The sequence below is a fragment of the Condylostylus longicornis genome, unplaced genomic scaffold (assembly GCF_029603195.1).
Source record: "Condylostylus longicornis isolate FDR11 unplaced genomic scaffold, ASM2960319v2 ptg000107l, whole genome shotgun sequence".
Taxonomy (NCBI): domain Eukaryota; kingdom Metazoa; phylum Arthropoda; class Insecta; order Diptera; family Dolichopodidae; genus Condylostylus; species Condylostylus longicornis.
This window is the reverse complement of record NW_026578075.1, coordinates 3400635-3421795: the sequence shown is the minus strand read 5'-3', so window position 1 is coordinate 3421795 and position 21161 is coordinate 3400635. Positions and strand designations below refer to the sequence as shown.

Sequence of the window (21161 nt, the reverse complement as noted above, 5' to 3'; positions counted from 1 at the left end):
ATGAACTCAATTTTTTCTCGTTTAAAATAAAAATATGTTAAATTTTTAATTTTCAGCTTTTTTATTATTACATTAAAAATTATTTGAAATGGCGAGATTTCGTTATATTCCCTTGATATAGAAAATTTTAAAAAACCATACGTTTTTTTTTAAATACCTCAAATAAAATTGAATGAGGTAAGTATTTTTTCCGATAAAGGTTAAGTTAAAAATTCGAACTTTAAACAGCTCTAAATTCTGTTGATAATGTTATACAAATATTTTATTATTAGACATAGTTATTGTTGAATAAATATAAGTATTATAAAAATAAATAAGTATTAAGCTAGTAAAACTAGCCACACTAGACGTTCTTATTAACAAATTAATATACATTGGAGCCATATACCTAGCATTTTCACGCAACGACCGACAAGTAATTACTTTAAGTATTCTGTTTATCAGACTTGACGACCTCCACAAATTAAAACCAAGGATTTAAATTTTTAAAAAAATGTTTTAGAGCAAAATAAACGATTTCAGGAAAATTGAGGAATGAATTTTTGAAAACTTTAAAAATTATTTTTGTTTTTCTTTAACTGCATTTTTTTTTTTTGGAATTGAAAATGAACCAATAATTTGCCAACACTTATTTTTATTGATAAATAAATGACAATTCTGGAATAAATTTAGTTTTAATCGAATGGGTTTATAAATCGACAACCATTTATATTTACCCCACATAACCCTATTAATAACTGCATAAAAAAACGTGTACATGCAGCATTAATCAAATTACTATAAATTTCTACACATACCTACCTACATACATATTACATTCATGGTTTAGATTTTCTTTTTCAATAGTTTACAAAAACTATACAGTTTACAAAAGCAATAAGAGTAAACTCTTGAATAAATTTTAACTAACTTTTCATATACTCGTATTATACTGGTTATATTTTTTGAAAAGTATAACATTATATACATTCATACAGAATACAGAATTCTATAATAAAGACTACGTATTTGTTATTAAGGTCATAAGAATTTTGCAAGTTTAAAAAGTTGGGGGATGGGGAAACGGAGAAAAATCGAATTTCTAACATGAATTCATTTGAATTTTGAATAATTTAATTTTAATTTTATTAGGAAGTGATAAATGTTAATTTCTTTTCTTTTTTTTCATTTAAAATTGAATGAAGTATGGAAAATCATTTTCATTTATGATAATGTCAAACATTTTTTTCTTAAAATATTCAAAAATTTTATAAAATTTTTCAATTCTAACATGAAGAATTTGAAATTTTTTTATTGTTGAATTCTATATGTACTAAATACACATATACACAAATATAATTTAATACTCAACTTCATTTAATTGGATTGAAAAACAAATTTAAAAGTTCATTGAACTGGAAATAATTAGTTTATGGTTCGATGTATTTGTAATTTACTTAATATTTTATTTCTACGATTGATTGATGTATAAGGTAAATGATTGATGGTTATATATTCTTATATTCTCACTTATATAGAAATCAATTATTGTAAACCATTTTAATTGTATGGAATTTTATCTATTATAATAAAATGGTCCTTTTGTGATTTCAATTTAAACTACAATTTAAAGCAGACTGTATTAAAAGTAATTGTAAGGGAGCATCTATAATCAGGGTATTGGAGAAAATGAGTTACAATGTAATTATATTCTAAAAAATCAATTGCAGACTAAATGTTAAAATTTATTAAACCAAAATATAATCACGTTATGAATTACGATTTTTGGTTTTCTGGTATAACACTTAACAGCCCTTGTTTATTAATTCATATATTCAATATTCATATATTAAAATGCAAGCAGTAGAAAAATAATAATATGCAGTTTTAGAATTTTTAATACGAAAACGTTTGATATTAAATTTTCATACAACTTAAAATAAATATATAGGTAAGAGGTGAAGAATTGTGGAAAAATTTTTGTTGGTTGTGAAGGCTGTCTTAGAATTGCTTTTGTATAAGCTTTAATACAGAAGCAAATAATCTTGAAAAAATTTTACACGAAGAAGAGATACATGAAAATAAAATTATTTAAATATTTTATGTATAGAGAAATAAAAAAATAGTTTAGTAAATGAATTTTTCACTGCATACTTTGTGATCTAGTTCTGAATTTTCTCTTACTTTTCCCGTATTTTTCTCCCAATTTTTCTTTCTGCCTTAACATATCTATGTACACCATATTATTGAAACATTTTTGCATTCAAGGGAATTTCAAATTCTCTATATAGTTTATATACATTTTTTTGTATATTTATTAGAATTTAAATTAAAATGGATTAGGAATATTGTGTTTCTCTCTTACATTCATGATAGAAACCAAAGTTGGGTGGAAAAAAAACTTAAATTTGAATATTAAAAAAGTTACAAAAAAAAAATGTAAGGCGAATAACAAATTTAAAGTTTGGTTTGTTTTTCCACCAATAAATAATTTACATGAAAGTAAACAAAATAGAGAAAGTAAATTTATGTACGCTTAGCTATACAGGATACAGGTAAGTGTATAGTTAAATTTTTGTAGTAGGCTACAAGAAAAAAAGAAAATATTTTTTATAAAAATAACAAAAAAAAAACCAAATGTTTATAAAAGGGAAATGGTATAGTCATGTTTTACTATTCAAGTCGCGCCTTTACAATCCTTTTACTAAAATTAGAATAACCGACAAGGAATCAATGAAATTTATAGAAAAAAATATGAACATGAATATTTTATAAACAATTTCTTTGAAAGTATTCCTCCATTGGCAGATAGAGTTGATCGTTTTAACTTGGTGATGTCTTTACGAATATTTCCGAAAAATTTTGATATAAAAATTAGACAAAATTATTAAAGTGAATATGCCAATTATGTAAAAATTTGACAAAAGCATTACGAACCTAATTGACTTTGGGAAATGAGTTTGTGACTGCAAACAAAAATTTTCAAAGTAAATTTCAATTTTAAAACAAAAAATCAATACACGCCTAAATTTATGCAATTGAGTTTACAAATTTATTGACAATTACAAATCTAAGATCATTAATATGTCTAACCAATCAAATAATTAGATATTGTTCCCTCGGGTAATTTCCGATATAAAAAGTTTATCATTTCCGAAAAGGTAATTCGAATCGTAATTTGAAACACAAAATTAATCGGATTTTTATATTTAAAGGAAAAGGGTTCTAACAACATTCAACACAATTTCTTTTGATTAATATAAATTAAATGTGATTTTTTCGTCCATTTTGTTTTTATCAATTGAAAATATTCTTTAAATAAAAATTTCCTTTTACCTGTCATTTACTCCTTCAGTTTGCATGTATATAGATTATAGTGTGAATGCCTACATAGCCATCAAAATTGATTTATTTTTGTATCCTTATCGAAAGAAAATGTTTAAGGATGAATTTTTCTCTTATTTTCTTTTGTTTACTTTTTTACTCCTTTTATTGTTGATGTTAAAAAGTTTACAGGTTATTTTCCTAAAAGTAAAATAATATAATAAAGGATTATTAAGTTTATTTAAGAGTATGTATACATGTAAGTATGTTTGTAGAAAAAGAAAATTGTAAAAAAATTTAATATGGACATGAGATTTAAAAAGGAAATTTAATAACTAGTATTTTAGGAAATTTCCTAGCAACATGTCGAAATGGTAACGTTTGAGATTTTGTCTATGCTTTAAACGTTTCAATTGTTTTCAGACAATGTTTTCCTTATAACTGGAATAAATTTTACTATTGGCAAGCAATTAAGTACCATTGTTTATTTTTTAAGAAAATTCACGAAAAATATCTTAGCTTAAAATTTATATTTATCGGCGAATAAAAACTTCAAATTATGCTTTAGAAGAACTTAATAAAATCAAATTGGACTCTACTTTGAGGCTCCTAATTTTGTACGGGATTTGTTAACGCGTTCCTTTGAAAGGGTAGGGCACATAGCCTTTTCAACGCACTCTGATGTTTGCTAGATGCTTTACTGCTTTCGATATTTTTTTGTTTTTATTGTTTTACGCCCAGTCATTTTCGACACTCCTACTTTGGGTTTTCTTTGTGAGTCCCATTCTAATACTAGACGTAATATTCCAACTTGTGGTCTCTTTAGCGTATATCCTAGTCACCGCTATTTTCTTGTTGTTCTTTTCTTTGCGATTACGGACATTTCACTTGCCAGCTCACACAATTCCACAATTGAAAATTCTTCTTGATCAGAAAATACAACATATTTTTCTGAGGCAATTATTTATGAATACCTGGTCACTATTGGAAAATTGGCCTGATTTGTGTGCTATATTTCACTTCCACACAACGGTATTGGCTTTATGCAAGCCCCTTAACTTTAAGTTTTTTTTGCTCAGGTCGAACGACCTCCCTGTAATGTTGTCCTTAATATGCTTCTATTGCAATAAAATAAGAAAGAGAAATTTTTAATTACAATTAGAATATGATGTGATGATAATATGTTCAACTTCATTAGTACTCATATATATAGATGTGATGTACTGCTTTAGACATATTTTAAATTGTAGATGTATACTTATAGTACGAGTATATACATACAATAAAATTGGGAATTAAAAATAATTTTATAGAAATCTAGTTTTACAAGGTGTTTCTGTTTTTCTTTCGATCCACACCTTACCCTACCTATATCGCAAAATATTAAAATATTATGCATTAAAAAAATTCTCATAAATTAATTTAATTATATTATTTCATATATAATAATAATTATGAAATCAATTCATCTCGTAGGAAAGCAATTTCATGGGAATTCTCAATTTTAATGAGATTAAAATTGTAAATTATTCTAATTTGGATTTTTTTTTTCTGAACAACAAAACACAATGGCACTTTGAAGGTATGAAAACAAGATGAAGCGCAATGCAAAACAAAAAGCTTTATGAACTTTTGTATATTTTAGTTTCATTAGTGAAATAAAAAAATTAAAAATCATAAATAAAAAATAAATCTGTTTAATTTTTAATTACATTTTGTCAGATAACGAACTTTTGTAACGTTCACACAATTATTTTAATAATATAAACTTTAAAAATACAAGAAGGAAAGGCAAAAGGAAAATTAAAAAAATAAAGTAAAGCGCCCTCCCCCCTACCATTTTGAATTTTCTAAAGCATCTAAAAATTATTTTATTATTAAAAGTAAAAGTCTCTCTTATTAATTGTATACAAAGTTCATCCACCAACAATTTTATATTTTTATATAATTATTTACATATGTGTATGTATGTATGTGAAAATATTAATATAGAAACCAAATTTCCTCCCACGTTAAAGTGAAAGTTTAAATGACAATAAAATTAAATGTAAAAGGATTATCGTATAACAAATTCGAAAGTTTCTGTTTTCATATTTTTATATTATATTATTTTTATATTTTTTATATTATTTATTGTTTTCATATATATATGTATATTATTTCAGTGTAATATAATCCAAAACTTTGTAATTTTTCATTCATTCAAGAGTAAATTTGAAACTTTTTCCATGAAATAAAGACAAAAATGAATGCAAAATAATTTCAATATGATGACAGTCTATTTTGCTTTGGGACACTATTTAATATATACATAAGTATTGCAAGTTTATATTTTAAATTGGATTCATATTACACTCTACTATAATAATATTCACAGATCTCTTATTAGAGAGCAGGTGTGTAACAAAGAACCGTTTTATAATTAAGTATATAATATCTATTTAAGACTAAGAGTGTAATTTAAAATTGCATATATTATGAGCACTCTTATAATTACACGGCATTACGATATATTCAAGAATGATTTTTATAATTTTCATGCTATGTTGATTTAAAGAATACTCAAAATGTATCACACATATAGACAAGTATGAAAAGTGAAATTTTCAAATGATCTCTTTCAAAAACGACGATACTAACTCTTTGTAACTGCGTGAAAAATTAAGTTGACAATATAACAATTGTTTAAATTTTTATAATTAAATTTATTTTATAATACAATATAAGAAACCTATGTCTTGTGTCAATAATAGGTAACATGATATTAGAAATGTTAAATTTTTGTATTATGAGCAATAATATGCGAACAAGTTTTTGTTACCATTGAACTCTCTTAAAAATGAAGGTGAAATTCAACTCTTATTTGTTATTCGGAAGAGTCATTTTCATTTCGCTAAAGGTACGAATTGTAGAATAGTTATCATTATTATTATAATTAAAGTATTAATAAATTTATTAATAATATTTTGATAATCATTTTTCGAAAGTTTTTATTTCCTTTATTACATTTGAGATTATTGATAGAAAATATGAAAGGTAAGAAATTGTTATACAAAATTTAAATTTTTTTTAATCTAATAAGAAAAAATACAATTCTGAAAGAAATAATGCAATTCGTATTCATTACGTTATTAAGTACAATGGTACCAGGTTAAAGATGAAAAATTATTTCTATTTTTAATTGAAATACGAAATATATACTTACATAACATAACAGTCATAATATAACAATGTTTTCTTATTTTTTTTGTATAACATTACAAATACAAATGAAAAGTTTAATTTGTGCATTAATCAGTTCGATTTTGCTATACGGTAGCTTAACAAATTAATTGAATTTACATGTAAGAGAGAATTAAATTTCACTAATAAAGATACTGGTAACAAATTTGTACTGGAATTCAAAAATAATAAGGAAAATTGCAGATTAAGCAGAAGATGACGCAGTCAACTAATTTGTGTGCCATTGTACACATATTTTTAAACAATGCCAATACTCGTACATATTTCCTACCGGTAAGCCTAGTCAAGTGGCTATAGTGAATGGTACAAGGAAGTAATTCGAGGTAGTCTTTTGACAGACGAATAAAATAATTTGACAGATAGTGTCAAATTAAATTTGGTTTTTTTGTTTTATTAAGTTAGTAAATAAACTTTAAGAAGTATTACATACTCTTATATATTACAAAAATTTTCTTTAAAAAATAATTAAATTATTAAAAATTTTAATGTTCGTAACTTACTTTTATTGTTTTGACATTTTGACATTTGAAATATTTCCAATACTAATGAATACGTCATGAATAGAGATATTTGACAATTTGTACATGAGAGTAAAAAATCGACAGTAGACAGTGATAGAGAAGTAAATGGTCTCTCATGTAACCATGTAGCATTTGAATATTTCACTTTCTTTCACTGATGAATACGTCATAATGTGAGTTATTTGACAGTTTGACGTGAGAATAAAAATTTACAGTATAGACAGTGGTATAAGAGTAAATAGTCTCTCATATCGCCACGGTATAACTGTGTCACATTTTAATTCTTATAAATTGTTTTTACATTATTCAATATTAATTAACAACTATGTATGTATGTTTTATGATTCATAAACTTTCTCTCCCTATTCGAATAATAAAAAGTTTCTGTTACAAATTTTGTTCTATTTTTTATTTAATCAAATTTTTTTTCAGTTTTTTTTTTTTTTTATTTCAACTACAAATCTACAATTATTATACTACTACATTTGTTATCATACACCTGTATGCATTTTGACATGCTATTTTATAAGATTACAAAAAAAAAAACCGAAAAATAATTCACCATATTCGAAATAGAGCAAGCATATTCAAATACATAAAGAAAAAGTAGAGAAAAAGAGTAAAAAAGGAGTCAAAATTGGGTTAATAAAATGAAATCGTTTAGAAATCTAGCGAGCGGGGGTCATGAAAAGGTAAAACAAAAGTAAAAATATAGTGAATATTTTTTTTGTTTTTTTTTGTTTTTATTTTCAAATTCAATAGTTATTTTTTAACAAAATATCATTGTACAATCGGATATAGTCTTAAATGCTGTATAGTAGTTCGAAATGCAATTGATTTTAGATATTTTGTATCTATAATGTTACATTTTGTACTTGAATATAAATTGAAATTCAATCTACTTTACTATATTTTTTCTACAGGGTGGTCCCTATTGTGATGTTTTGACATATTACCTACTCTAGTATGTAAATCTTGGTTAAAATGCCATAAAAAATATTTCACGACATACCTCTATCGGAACTGGGTCAGGAAATACAGACATTAAATTACAAAGTTTTGTTTTGCTGATTATATTAAAATTCGACTGTGTTAGATATAACAGTAGTTTTAGACATTTTCTAAGTTATAAAAAATATTTTTTTCGAGATTTTATTTATATTCATTCCGCATTTCAAAAAGCATAAATTAAAGAGAGCAAAACAGGCTTTCCAGAATAAATAAGATTTTAATAATATTTGGGTAGTTGCCGTGTTACGATACCGAAAGAATGCCGTTATTAAAAATTAATTTTATAAACGCATGTGTTATTTGAACAAAAAATGCTTGTTGAACAGGCCATTGCATAACCTTTAAATAAAGTCGGCAAAAAAAAAATTAAATTTCCCATTTATAACTCCTATCTCCGCTTCCCGCATATTGGCCTATTATGGAATAATTTTTTCCTTCAGTAATGAAAAATTTTAATGTACCACTATATACGGAACACCCTGCAGAAATATTACTTTTACATATTACAAACAAACGAGATAACTATAAAAAATATTACAAAAAAAAAAGAAAATTGTAAAAGTTTAAATATTCAATAAAACAGTAAAAAATATAATAAAAAACAAAAAAAAGTTTTACTTCAATCTGCCATTCGAATAAAATTTAGAGGACAAAATATATTTTATTACGAAGATCGTATACGTTGTACTTTTTTTAAATAGATTAGAGAAAATGCCATGACTTTCTGAATCAATCGATATACTAAAATTCGAATGTACATCCAAAGTATACAAGAATATGCTTTATTCATATAAGTATATAGAAAGGGTATATTTGCAATACTTTAAATATACTTATGTCTAGTTACATATTGTACGGGATCTAAGCTACTATTAGTATTAAATTACAGAAAAAAAAAGTATTCAGGAAAAGTACCTACAAAAAATATTTTCTAAAACTTTTCCTTTTACTTTATTTCATACAAAAATTTTATTTGTCTATGTCAAATTGAGAAATTTTAATATTAAACCATATCTAAATATATCTATATATGTCTGTTTGTAGATTGTGTAATGCTTTATAATGTAGCGCATAGTGGTAAACGGTCTACATACATAAGTATATAAATATATACATAATAATAATGTATGCTTCTGTATTCAGTAATGTAAAAATATTCTATAGAATAGGTGAATGTTTTCTTCTGTTTCATATATAAATTTTAGCGTTTTAAGGTGCGGTATTTTTGAAAGGAAATATATAATTCGTTTAAAAAAACTAAAAAAAAAATGAAAAGTTGAGATTGTGAAAAATAATAAAAAAAAAAACAGAAAAAAATAGCAGGTCTATTGAAACAATAGGAAAAGTTGAAAAAAAAAATTTTATGATTTTACCCTTAAAATTTGTAGTCTCTTTTGGTGTTGTCACATGAAAAGTTTCCTTATTTATTAAAACTCTTTTTTATTTTTTTGATTTTTTGTTTTAACTCACATTCTATTTATTTTTTCTGCAGTATTACATACAGTGTGCTTTTTAAAGTGAATAAATATAGTTTTGTAATAATAATGTAAGCGTATATTAATTTTAAGTGATACTGTAAAAATTTTAAGGGCGTCAATGTGGATAAGATTTTGAACAGCATGTTTTATATGTAAATTTAGAATTTCGTATGATTAATCTTGTAATAATACATGTATACTACTGGTAGAATTAATTCATGTCACCATTTCTGCTCCTAAACAAATGAAAATTAAATAAAACAAAAAAATTTATTTCTATATAGATACTCTGAAGAAGATTCTATTTGCAATGTGAGAAACTCAAGTGACCCATACTCATATTTGCATAGTATACATTTTTGCTCATAACTCACAAAACTTTGCTGACTGCATTATGTTTCAAAAATGAATTAATTTTTGCCTTCCTATTCAGACAATTGAATTGAAACTCTTTTGAGTTGAAACTTAAGCAATATAGTGAACCAAAAAATCCGTTATAAATTAAATAAATAAAAAAAAATTTTTTCACAAAACTACAGATCAAATGTATAACGAAGCCAAGTATAGAGTCAAGGTAGAAAAATTAAAAAAATTTTTCTTCTCAAACTGAACTCGAACCGAAAAAAGCCGTTCCAATTGTTGACTCAATATCACTTGAGTAACAAAAGTATGAAAAGATTATCGGCAAATTTTTTTCCAAGTTACTTTTCTACAGTAATCAATAATTCTGATTTCGCTTGCAAATTTATGTAAAAAATAGAACTGTATTCAAAATTTTTCACATTTTTTCATAATATATTTTAATAAAATTGTTTACACGGAGTGGGGAACTGAAAACTAGAACTGAATGTAGTGAGAAAAAAATATTTATTAAAAAACAAATATTTTAAGTCAGAAATCTAGAAAAAACAAGAACATAAAATGAACAATTATTCTTTAGAAATAAAGGATCTTTTGTTAAAATTTCTTGTAAATATCAAATACTTGGTTTCCACTTTAAAACATTACGAAAGACAAAATTAAATATCTAAATTAGAGTTGTTGGCAAGCACTGGCGATTCTATATACTCGTATATTGATATTTTCTTTGTCAAATTTAGAATTTAATAAATTCTTGATCCTCGAATTTTCGATTCATTTACGTGGAATTCTCAAATTTTCCTGTCCAGGTAGTTTGTAAATATAATTCAATTTATTACCTTGTTGCCCCATAAATCATTTACAATATTTCTTAAGCAGGTTGTACTTTTATATAATAAATTTTTATAAATTTATAGCTTTTCAGTATATAGATTGTTGTATATACCTAAATTATATTTTAAACTGTACAATAAATATTTGTGAAGTAAACGAAAGGGTTAGAAAATATTCTAAGGAAGAATGTAATTTGATTAATAAAGGAAATTTTTGTGATTGAATAAGGAAACAAGGAAATTTTTCTTTATTGTTCCGTAATATTTGAACAAAAAAACTACAATATTCCAACAATAAAAATATAAGTAGATTTTTTTTTCAACTTTCCAAAATATAGAAATAAACTATGGAGGTATGTGTGTAAAATTAGTTATAGGTAATCAACCTATGCCTTTGCTTGCTTATTCAATAAATATTTTAAAATGTCTATGAAATTTAAGTGGAATAAAATATGTGGAAAATTTGTGTAAAGAAGAAAATTTTTTGATTTTTTTCATGGCTCTTTTAATTCAATTTTTAAATTGTTGCTGAATTTTTACTTTTGTTTTTGATAGAAAAAGTTTTATTGAATTTTTTTAAAGAAAATATTTTTTAAAGCTGCTGACCTTTTCAATTAAATTAAGAAAAAAATTATGAATTATTTTTAATGCTTTTAAATAATTGAATTTTGTTTTCAATTTGGGAATTTTTGTTGAAAGAAATTATTTTGAGTGCTAACCTTAAAATTGCAATTTTAAATGCTTCTGCGTGAATGTGAGTGGTTCTGACAGCTGCAATACAAGCATTTATTTTGTACACGCTTTAATTTTTTAAGCAAATTTAATTTTTTTTTTAAATTTTACCAAAATTATACAAATTTTTTCTTCTATGAAATTTAAATTGAGAAATAATAAGCTCGTGCAAGGTCCATCCCACCCGAATTAGCACAAATTTGCCACTCTTCTACCACCATCCTGTGATCATCAGATCGTCATAGAGCATACGGTTATAAGTCGCCTATCTAAGCTATCCGTTTTTTTTTAATATTATTTGATCAATCAAAGCCAGATATTCCTGGTCGTCTATTGAAGCAACTTTGAATTATGTCTTATTGCATAATTGTTTTTAGCGATTAGGTTTTTTGAAAGCCCTGATTAAACAATTAAGAGGAAACTAAACCACAACAGTTCTTTTAAAACGTCATCACCTTTGCGTATTCTGATATGTGCTTTATGTGATATAACGACATATCATCGAGCTTTATTTCTGTAAAAGTCTAAATTATTGTAAAAGGAGTGTGTTATTTTGTGATATTTTGTTTGAAAGTACAGACAAGATTAAATTACACCAGAGTTGGATGCAATCTGTTATGACGCTAGATGTGACGAACGCAAACATTAATTTAGAGAAATCCCCCATAACAGCTATTCCAGATGTTGATTTCGGGAAATGAACATAAAAAATAAAGAGTAATTTCTTCTAATTTTTATCTTTCAAAAAAAAATCAGGAAGTATTCAAAATATCGTGAATCATTAAAAAACATAATAAATTTCCATTGTTTCTTTGTTGACAGATTCACAAAGTTGTCTTTCATTGTTTCATTTCCAGACAACTTTGCGATTTCACTTAGAAAATAAAGTCAGTTTTAGAATTTAATTATTAAAGTACTTCCGCATTTAATTTTATAATAAAATGATTTAAGAAATTCAATATTATAAGTGCCATTAACTACTTATACTCCTTCTTATAATGCGATTAACAAAATTTAATTATTAGCTGGGTCTTTGTACATACATATGTACAAAGAACAAATACACATAAGTATCGATATGTTGAGCATTTTTATTTCATGTGCAATCCTTGTTTTTTTCTTCATTAAATAATTTACAAAAGTATTGTATTTCAAATATAGAAAAAATTTATATAAGAAAAACGCATAGATGAATTGTATATATACATACAAACGTGTATATGTGCGCATGTAATTGTCTAGAACACTTGAAGTATAACAGAAGATAATTGCAATATATAAAAGTTTAATTTTACGCTTCATTGCTACTAAATGCAATCCTATTAATGAAATTGAATTTTTTGAGAAGCAAACTAGATCTCAAATTCGCAATCCTTTTACTGATGGTTTCTTTTATATATACGTAAGTACATATACATATATATACGTATACAAAAATATAAGTTGTTTTATTGGATTTTTGTTTTTAATTTTTCTTAAAGTTTTTAACTAACTGATGGGTTCTTATAATAAGCATTTAATTTTGGAATGCTTCCATGTTTGTTATTTTGAATTTTTTCAAGAAAATTCTCTATACTGAATGTTTATAAAAAAATTGTAGTTTTAGCATTTTGTATATGCAATAAATTCAAACATAAAACAAAGCCAAATTAGGGCATAAAGTGACACATGACATTAATTAATCTCAATATTCTCATATTTTAAATATTGCGATTTTGTGAACAAACAAAAAAAAAAATACAAGAAAGTTTTTCAACTCTAATTTTCTTTTCACACAAATTGTGTAAATTATTATGTGACTTTGTCAAAAAAAATCTTTTGTTTTGTAAAATTTTTGTCCAACAATGACAATATAAATTTATTGAGATTCATTGTGTTTCGAACGCGAAATGATTTTTTTCCATTCCTTTTTTGTTTGAAAATTTATTGAACTTCATTGTAACTAAATTAGAAATGTTTAGTAGTTTATAACATTATTGAAAGCATAGTTTACTAAGTGTCATTAATTTTGTGCATCTCTGTATAAAATTGAACATAAATATCACAAATAACAAGCATAAATTCACATTATTGACAGATATATGTATAAGGGCAAGAGTATGTATAAGCACATAATTTATTGCAAATGTACTCTGATTCCTAATAAACACTACAAATTTTATAATTAAAAAAATATTTTGCTATTAAAAATCTCTATTAAATATTACACAAAAATTTTAAAACAAAAGAAAGTTTATCAAAAAAATTATTAGCGAATTTAAATAAATCCGAACTCGTCGCCAGCTGCTTCAATATTCATGATTTGTAACAAAATTTTAAATCAATAATTGTAAAAGAAATTTCCGAAAAACTGAGCTAAAAAATTATAATTTTGATTGTCATATCTGTCAATTATCTCATAATATAAAATGTCGGAAATTTTATAAAATTTATACTGCCTGTCAATTTCGAAAATTTTTCCTTTAATGGAATATAGTACTTATATGATGTGAAATAGAAAATGACTTGAGAAATAATTTTGCAGGGAAAAAATTAAAATATAAAATTTTTTTCTATTACATATAACAGTAATTGTCATGCAAGTATGTGTTGAGGGAAAAATATAAAAAAATTTCATATGAATTCTCTTATTATTTTTTTGAAATTAAGTTTAAAATTATTTTGTTACAAAAAAGCACTTTATTTTCTAGTTATCATTAATTATACAACAACACTTACACATACTTTTCTATTATATATATAGCTATGAATATAATCGACTTTCAGTAATTATTAATTACGTATTAAGTTACTAAGTAGTTATTATGTTAATTAAGTATATAGTACTTATAATTCACTTAATTTTTATTTAGTCTCTTTATAATTTAAGTTTTGAAAATTTAATTAAAAAATTCTCCTTTTGTTTTTGAATTCAACATAGTGTTAAAATTAAATTTATTAAATGAAGTTTATTAATTTTGTTTAATCGTTAGAAAAGTTGTATATATGTATGTATGTATATAAGAGAGAATGTTATGAATTAATAATTGATATCCTTAAATGTTTATTATGTTACAGCAATGTAATAACAAATGGAACTTTAATACATTGTAAAGTTTGTATACTAGTATAATAAATGCTGAAAAATGTTTATAGTTTAAGACGTATATTAAGTGTCACATCGTTCCCAAGTTAGTGTATAAATTAACTACTTAATTTTTTTATCAGATTCTGAATAGAAGGAAAGATAAAGAAGGAGAAAAAACGATAACGAAGGAGAAGGAACGATAACGAAGGAGAAGGAACGATAACGAAGGAGAATGGACATAGGCTTTTACATTTGGGATTTAAACAATACCAATCTTCTTCCAACTAAGGCACCACATTCGATTTTACTTTATACATGGAAACCTTTTCGTGACTCTGCACAGATTCTAGCGTCACCTTACTTTTTACAATATTGTGGCTCTTCAAATGCACCTTAAAAGTATTTTACTATTACCTTCATTACAAGTTCCGGACTACTTAGTAATTAACTGAAGTAGCTTCAGTGCAATCAATTTCATACATTAAAAAAAAAAAACATTTTTTTACATGACGCTAAAATATACACACATTAATCTGCCTGTATCTTTTAATAAATAAATAAACATACATACATAGAAATCTATATATTACAGTATACAACTGAATTACACAAATTTTCTTTTTTATGCCCAATTTAATTGATGATTTAAAAAAAAAAAACATGTTCATTTAATGTGTTAATCTCTACTCATTAGATTTATTTATGCGTTAATTTTCCAATCGACATTATAGTTTATTCTTAATTTTGCATTCATATAATAATTTCAATACATACATACATATATGTGCGTAATAATATTAAATGTACAACTTGTTAAACCATACTACTGATAAGAAACATTATAAAAAGACAAAAACAACAATTTAACAGATTTATTACAAGTGCATCCAATTATTATAATGAAAAACAAAGTCAAGACATAAACCGGAAACATAAAACGCATTCATTGAATTTAACAATAAAGATAAAAAAAAAATAAAACAGAAAATAAACTAAGTATAGATTTTGCAAGTGATTTATAAATCGTATGTCCGTTTAACTAACAGAACACCTTTATATAATTGGATTCTATTACTGCACACATGCTGTATACATGCTATGTATGTGAAGATTGTCTATATATGCATATAGATACATTATTGTAATAAAATAGTTAAAAATAGCAGTGGTAAACCGAACATGGGTTTTTATAAGCATAATTATTTTAAATTAATTTCTTACTTTGAATGTACCATGTAAGTTTTGCATAAAATAATTACGAATATGTGTATAATATACAAATACACATGTATACAGATATAATAATTATATTGCTAGTATTAATACCATACATACTTAGTATATATATGTATTATGTAGGCGTAAGAATAAAGGAGTAGGCAAGATTGTGGAATATAAATTACAAAATTTTGAAAAAAACCTAACCCACCTTTACTTTGTGCAATCTTCATACAATCTTATATGATGAAATATCCAAGAAGATGGCAATATAATTTCTATAAAGAAAACCACTACTGTTATTATGGTGAATACAAAACAAATAAAGTTGGGTCAAACCAATGGTTTGTATTATAGCACTTTTCCCTTCAACAAGTGGAAATACTGCTTTTAAATACAGTCTATGTACACCTATCACACTATTAAAATTATTTTCATTCATATAGAAAGCTATTTCTAGGATTGCATATATTTAGGATGATGGATGCAGTCTGAAATAAAGCAAAAATTAATATAAAGAGGGGTTAACATAATGCTCGATTTTAAGGGTTAATTGTGTGAGTTAAGAAAAATAATTATATTTTTTAATGTCATGGAATTTACCGCTAGCTTTTTTGTGTTTAGAGAAATTTGAAAAAGCTTGTGGTTTCGGAAATATAAGGTGTCAAAAATTCAAATTTTACAAATTTCAAGAGGCGATAACTCGAGAGGGGGAGGAGATGGAAAAAAAAATTTCTTCTAACTAAATGAACTATTTGTTAATGTCTAAAACGGACGGACGGACAGAATGAAACTAATAAGCACCTTTTTTCAAAATTTTTTTGGAAGAGTGCTAAAAAGTTTAAAGAATAATTTAATTACAATTGTTATTCGGTTTTAAAGAAAAAATAAGTTTGAATAAAAAAAAATTTTTTTATAAGACAGGAAAGCAAATGTGTTGCTTCTTCTTTTTTATAGTAGAATGGACATTGACCTAGCCTTTTAATTGGATTGTTAACAACACGAATATTATATATAAATTTAAAATTAAATTCTGCACTTTATATTTTTTTGGTATTATGAAATACACGGTCACCTTTTTTTCATTCGGACATTTTACCAAAGAAAGTGTAAGAAATGAAATAATTTTCGCGGTCTCTTGATTTTTAATTAGAAATTATGTTTGTGACTCAAATTTGATAATATTTGTAATTAGGTTCATGCAAATTTTGTATTCTTTTGAAACTTATAGGAAAATTTCATTATTTTAATAAATTTCTTAATTAATTCGATTCGTATTCAATTCCTTGGACTTTGCTCTTATCGTATCTTCCCTCTTATTATAAAACTCTGTTATCTATAAAGAATAATATACGATTTTGACAGTATGAATTTATTTTGCACTCAATAAATTACGTTATTCGATCGCTAACTACAAAGCAAGATAATTATTGCCTTTGTTCGAAAATGTTGGTATGCTATAATTGTCCTCTACAATTTGATTAACTTTATTTATTTATAATTCTACTGAGTATTTGCAAATGTTCTTCCTCGCATATTATAGTAACTGAGTATTCAATTAATTCGGAATATTAATCGACCACATGATCGAAACCAGAAGGTTCTAAATCGAATTCATTAAAAAATTGAAGAAGAATAATATTATACAGATAAATTTGACTTACTGAAATGCACCATTATACTTTCAAATTCTAGAATAACATCGCATATATTCACCTAGCGTGCAATTCTACACAATTAATATTAATTTTTCTTTTATAAGGAAAATTAACTTTCAACACAAAATTTTTAAGAAAATTCACTGTTTTTCAAAAAAAAAAAAAATTTTCTTTTAAGTAACTTTGAAAGAAAAAAAAATTTTATTAAGATCAAAAATAAATGCAATTTATTCGGAATTTGCATTTTCTCTTTCTCATATTGTGTAATAAATTTACGCGGAAAACTTTACTCGAAAAAAAAATTATTTTTTCCAATTAAATTTTTAAATTCTTTTATTTGCTTTTATTACTTACTACACACCTTATTGCAAAAAATGGTTTATAATCAGAAAATTTTTTATTCTATGTAGGGGGAAAATGGTTTCTTAAAATTCCATTTTCAAATAACCACTTTACTTCTCTTATATTTTATTTAAAATTAATTAATAAAGTTTGAAATTTAACTCTGAAAGCAAAGCAGGAACAAAAAAAAAGAAAAGAAAAATAAAAACCGGATGAAAACTTTAATAAATTATCCTTTTTATGCCTTAAGAGTTTTCTTTCTAAAGTGTAACTTCATGATGAATATTGTGGGGACCGGACACAAACCAAACTTAATTAAAAATTAGGAAACTATTTTTTTTTTCATTTCTATTTTTTTTCTTCCGCTTTTATACTTAGGTAAATTATTATTTTTTATTTTTTACTAAGAAAATTGTACGTCTTAATTTTGATATTTTGGGGCCCGGAACAAATTGTAGTTTTCTATAAGAAATGGACAATTTGTCTTTTTTTCCTTGTGTTTTTTTTTTTTTTAATAATTTTGGAATCTAAGTAACGTGTATTATTATATACCTTGTCTAGTATAACATATAGATATTAAAGACATTAAAAAATCTTAAAAAGTTTAAGAGAAAACTTTTTCATTTCACTTTTTGAAACTTTTAAATAAGAAAAACTTTAATTTTGAAACCGGATTCATTTAAAGATCAAGGATCATTCATATTAAGGAAGAGAAGAAAATAATATTTCCACCTTTTATATGAAATAAGAAAAAAATTCTTGTTTTTTTTTAACACGTTGGCTTCCTAAGGAAGCACGTTGGGTTAAAAAGAAATTCGTAATACAATTACAATTTATTTGAAATTTATAATAATGTGAGCTTTTCAAAAACTAAAGAGAACATTTATGTTAGAAAGGATATTGATCTAAGCCTAATAATTTTTAGGTTCTTAATCATCTTCTGGATTAAAAGAATTAAAAATTTTTCTTAATCAATTTGGTATAAAATTCTGAAATGCGTCTGTTTTGAAACTATTTTAATTTCGCTACAAATGTTATAAAAAAAAATTGTGGAAATGAGGAGACTAGTATACCTACCAGACACTAGGTATACCTCTTACAGCGTTTTATTCTTCATGTTTTTATATTTAGAAATTGTAGTCTCCATTTTGTGCACTAACATTATATGAACACATTAAGGCTGTTTCGAATTTTAAAATTTACCATTATGCTTTAATATTATTCATTTTATTTACAAGCAGGATTATACTCTAATTTATTCGTTATAATATTTAGTTGTCATTTTGACCTTGTTAAATCTTTATATTCCATTTATATTTTATTTATTCTGTTACAATGACTGCGATTGCTACTTATGAAAGATTTCATTATGTGTATAATAAATGAAAAATGTAATCCCATTTTTTCTTTTTGGAAAAAATATTAAAACTTGAATACCTCTTCCGGTTGTCAATGTATTAATTTTCAATTTAATTTATTACATTAGAAATTAAAGATGAAAAATATTATGAAAAGTTTAATTAAAAAGTCGACTAATTGTTTTTCGTCTTGAGTAAATCGAAATAAATTCATACCTATTATACGTGTATGAGAACGGAATCGGACAATTCAGTACTGTACTACTTGTTATATCAGTAGTAGTGTTAAGTATTGCTATATAAAATACTATGAGTGTCTTAAGAAGATGGTTGGCGTAAGAACTTGAAAAACTTCATAAAAATAAATAAAAATTAGAATGTTGAAAAATTATTCAACAAATGGAATTAACTTGTTCTTGTTGAGACCTGGTATAGTTTGTAAGAATATAAGGAGCATGTAATTGTATATAAAGTGTTGTTCGCAGTAAATTATTAAGAATTATAGGAAAACTTTTTTTACCATAATGACATAAAAAATAAGGAAATTAAAAATTAAATTCACTTTTGCTTTTTCTGAAATTTGTTTATGAGAGAAAATTTGTTGTCAACTGGATTCATATTTTGCCGTACGCACAAGATACATCTGTTTTTTAAATTGTAATTGATAATGTTGCCAATATGAATTTTTAATTAACGGTGCTTTCTTGGTTTAAAATATTTTGGCATTGGAAGTGTGTTGCAAACTTTAATTTGCGGTTTACCGGTAAAGTTTTAATTTAATTTAACTTATAGAGTCTAACAAATGTGACTTTTTTTTATATTATCGTATAGGGAAAGTTTTTAGGCCGATATTTGTGTTATTGTTAAAAATAATGTTATTTTCGATTGTTTATCTCGAACATGGCATTTGATATTATTTTTATCAATAGTTTTTCTAAAAAATTTTGTGCTCCAACATTTTTTCTATAATTCTTACTTGCTATAGTGCTAGATCAAAAGTTAAGCTAGGGAATTGAAAAAATCGGTACGATTGCATTTTATATAAAGTAACTTCTAAAAACAATCGCAAGTAGTTTTGTTCCTCTTCTGATGGTGACGTATGTAATGTTGACTTTTCGCCTTGTGCTTTGTTTGCAAATATGTAAAATTTCCAGCGCATATTGAAGATCACCATTTCAATTTCAAATTATCAATTTAGATTGACACTTGTTCCAAATATGCCTAGTAAGATGACATGTTCAAATCGGAAAACCAGTTTGGAATAGATACGTGTATTTAGGCAAATTTTTAGAACACGAATAACACATATTCTAATTAGAGGACTGTAAATCTGTTGTTACTTATTGATAAATGTTCTTATAAAGCCAAACAATTTTAAAAAATTATTGAATTTATTGTAAAAATTGTTACAACATTGTTAATTTAACAGTCACAAAATGCGCATAAACATAAATTTACAGTCCTACTAAACCATCGAAACTTCGAAATTCTTCTTATTTTCAAGTATTTTGTCATATTATTAATGTTTGCAAGAAGTTGATGGAGTCGAAAATTATATATTTGCTTGTGTTTCTATATAATTCAATAAAATTGTACTCAATTTAATAAGATTGCTATAAATTTGAACTTTATACATTTTGCTATAGCAATCTATATCAATTGGAACAGAATTCAACGTATTGGAATCGAAAATAATATCACTCTGGTTTACCATTATTATAAAATTTCAGGACGTATTATTCCTTTTTAACAAAAGTAATGTGGAAAACTTCTTCAATGCACACAAAATAATAAAATAGAAATTTCATTTTTTTCTTCTTCCAATAAAGAATAGTAAGTATCTGAGTGTAAAGACTTTTACACTTCCTACACAATTTCAATCAAAATAAAATTACGATTTATAAAAAAAAAAAAAAACAAATATGAAAGGATCTTGTGCTATGAATAGAAAAGGAAAAGTACAGATAGATTTTATATAGAGTTTTAAATAGGAGAAAATCTCTTTCTTTTCAAAAATATAAAGACAAAGTAAACAAA

General features: G+C 24.7%; 1 protein-coding gene across 1 annotated transcript in view; it reads right to left on the bottom strand.

Moving 5' to 3' along the window:
• The window catches only part of LOC129614373 (protein toll), a 319631-nt gene that overhangs the window by 127306 nt on the left and 171164 nt on the right, over positions 1-21161 (bottom strand). Inside the window, exon 4 of the mRNA XM_055528948.1 lies at positions 3316-3504. The gene's annotated coding sequence lies outside the window, so the exon portion shown is untranslated. The remainder of the gene's footprint in view (positions 1-3315; positions 3505-21161) is intronic.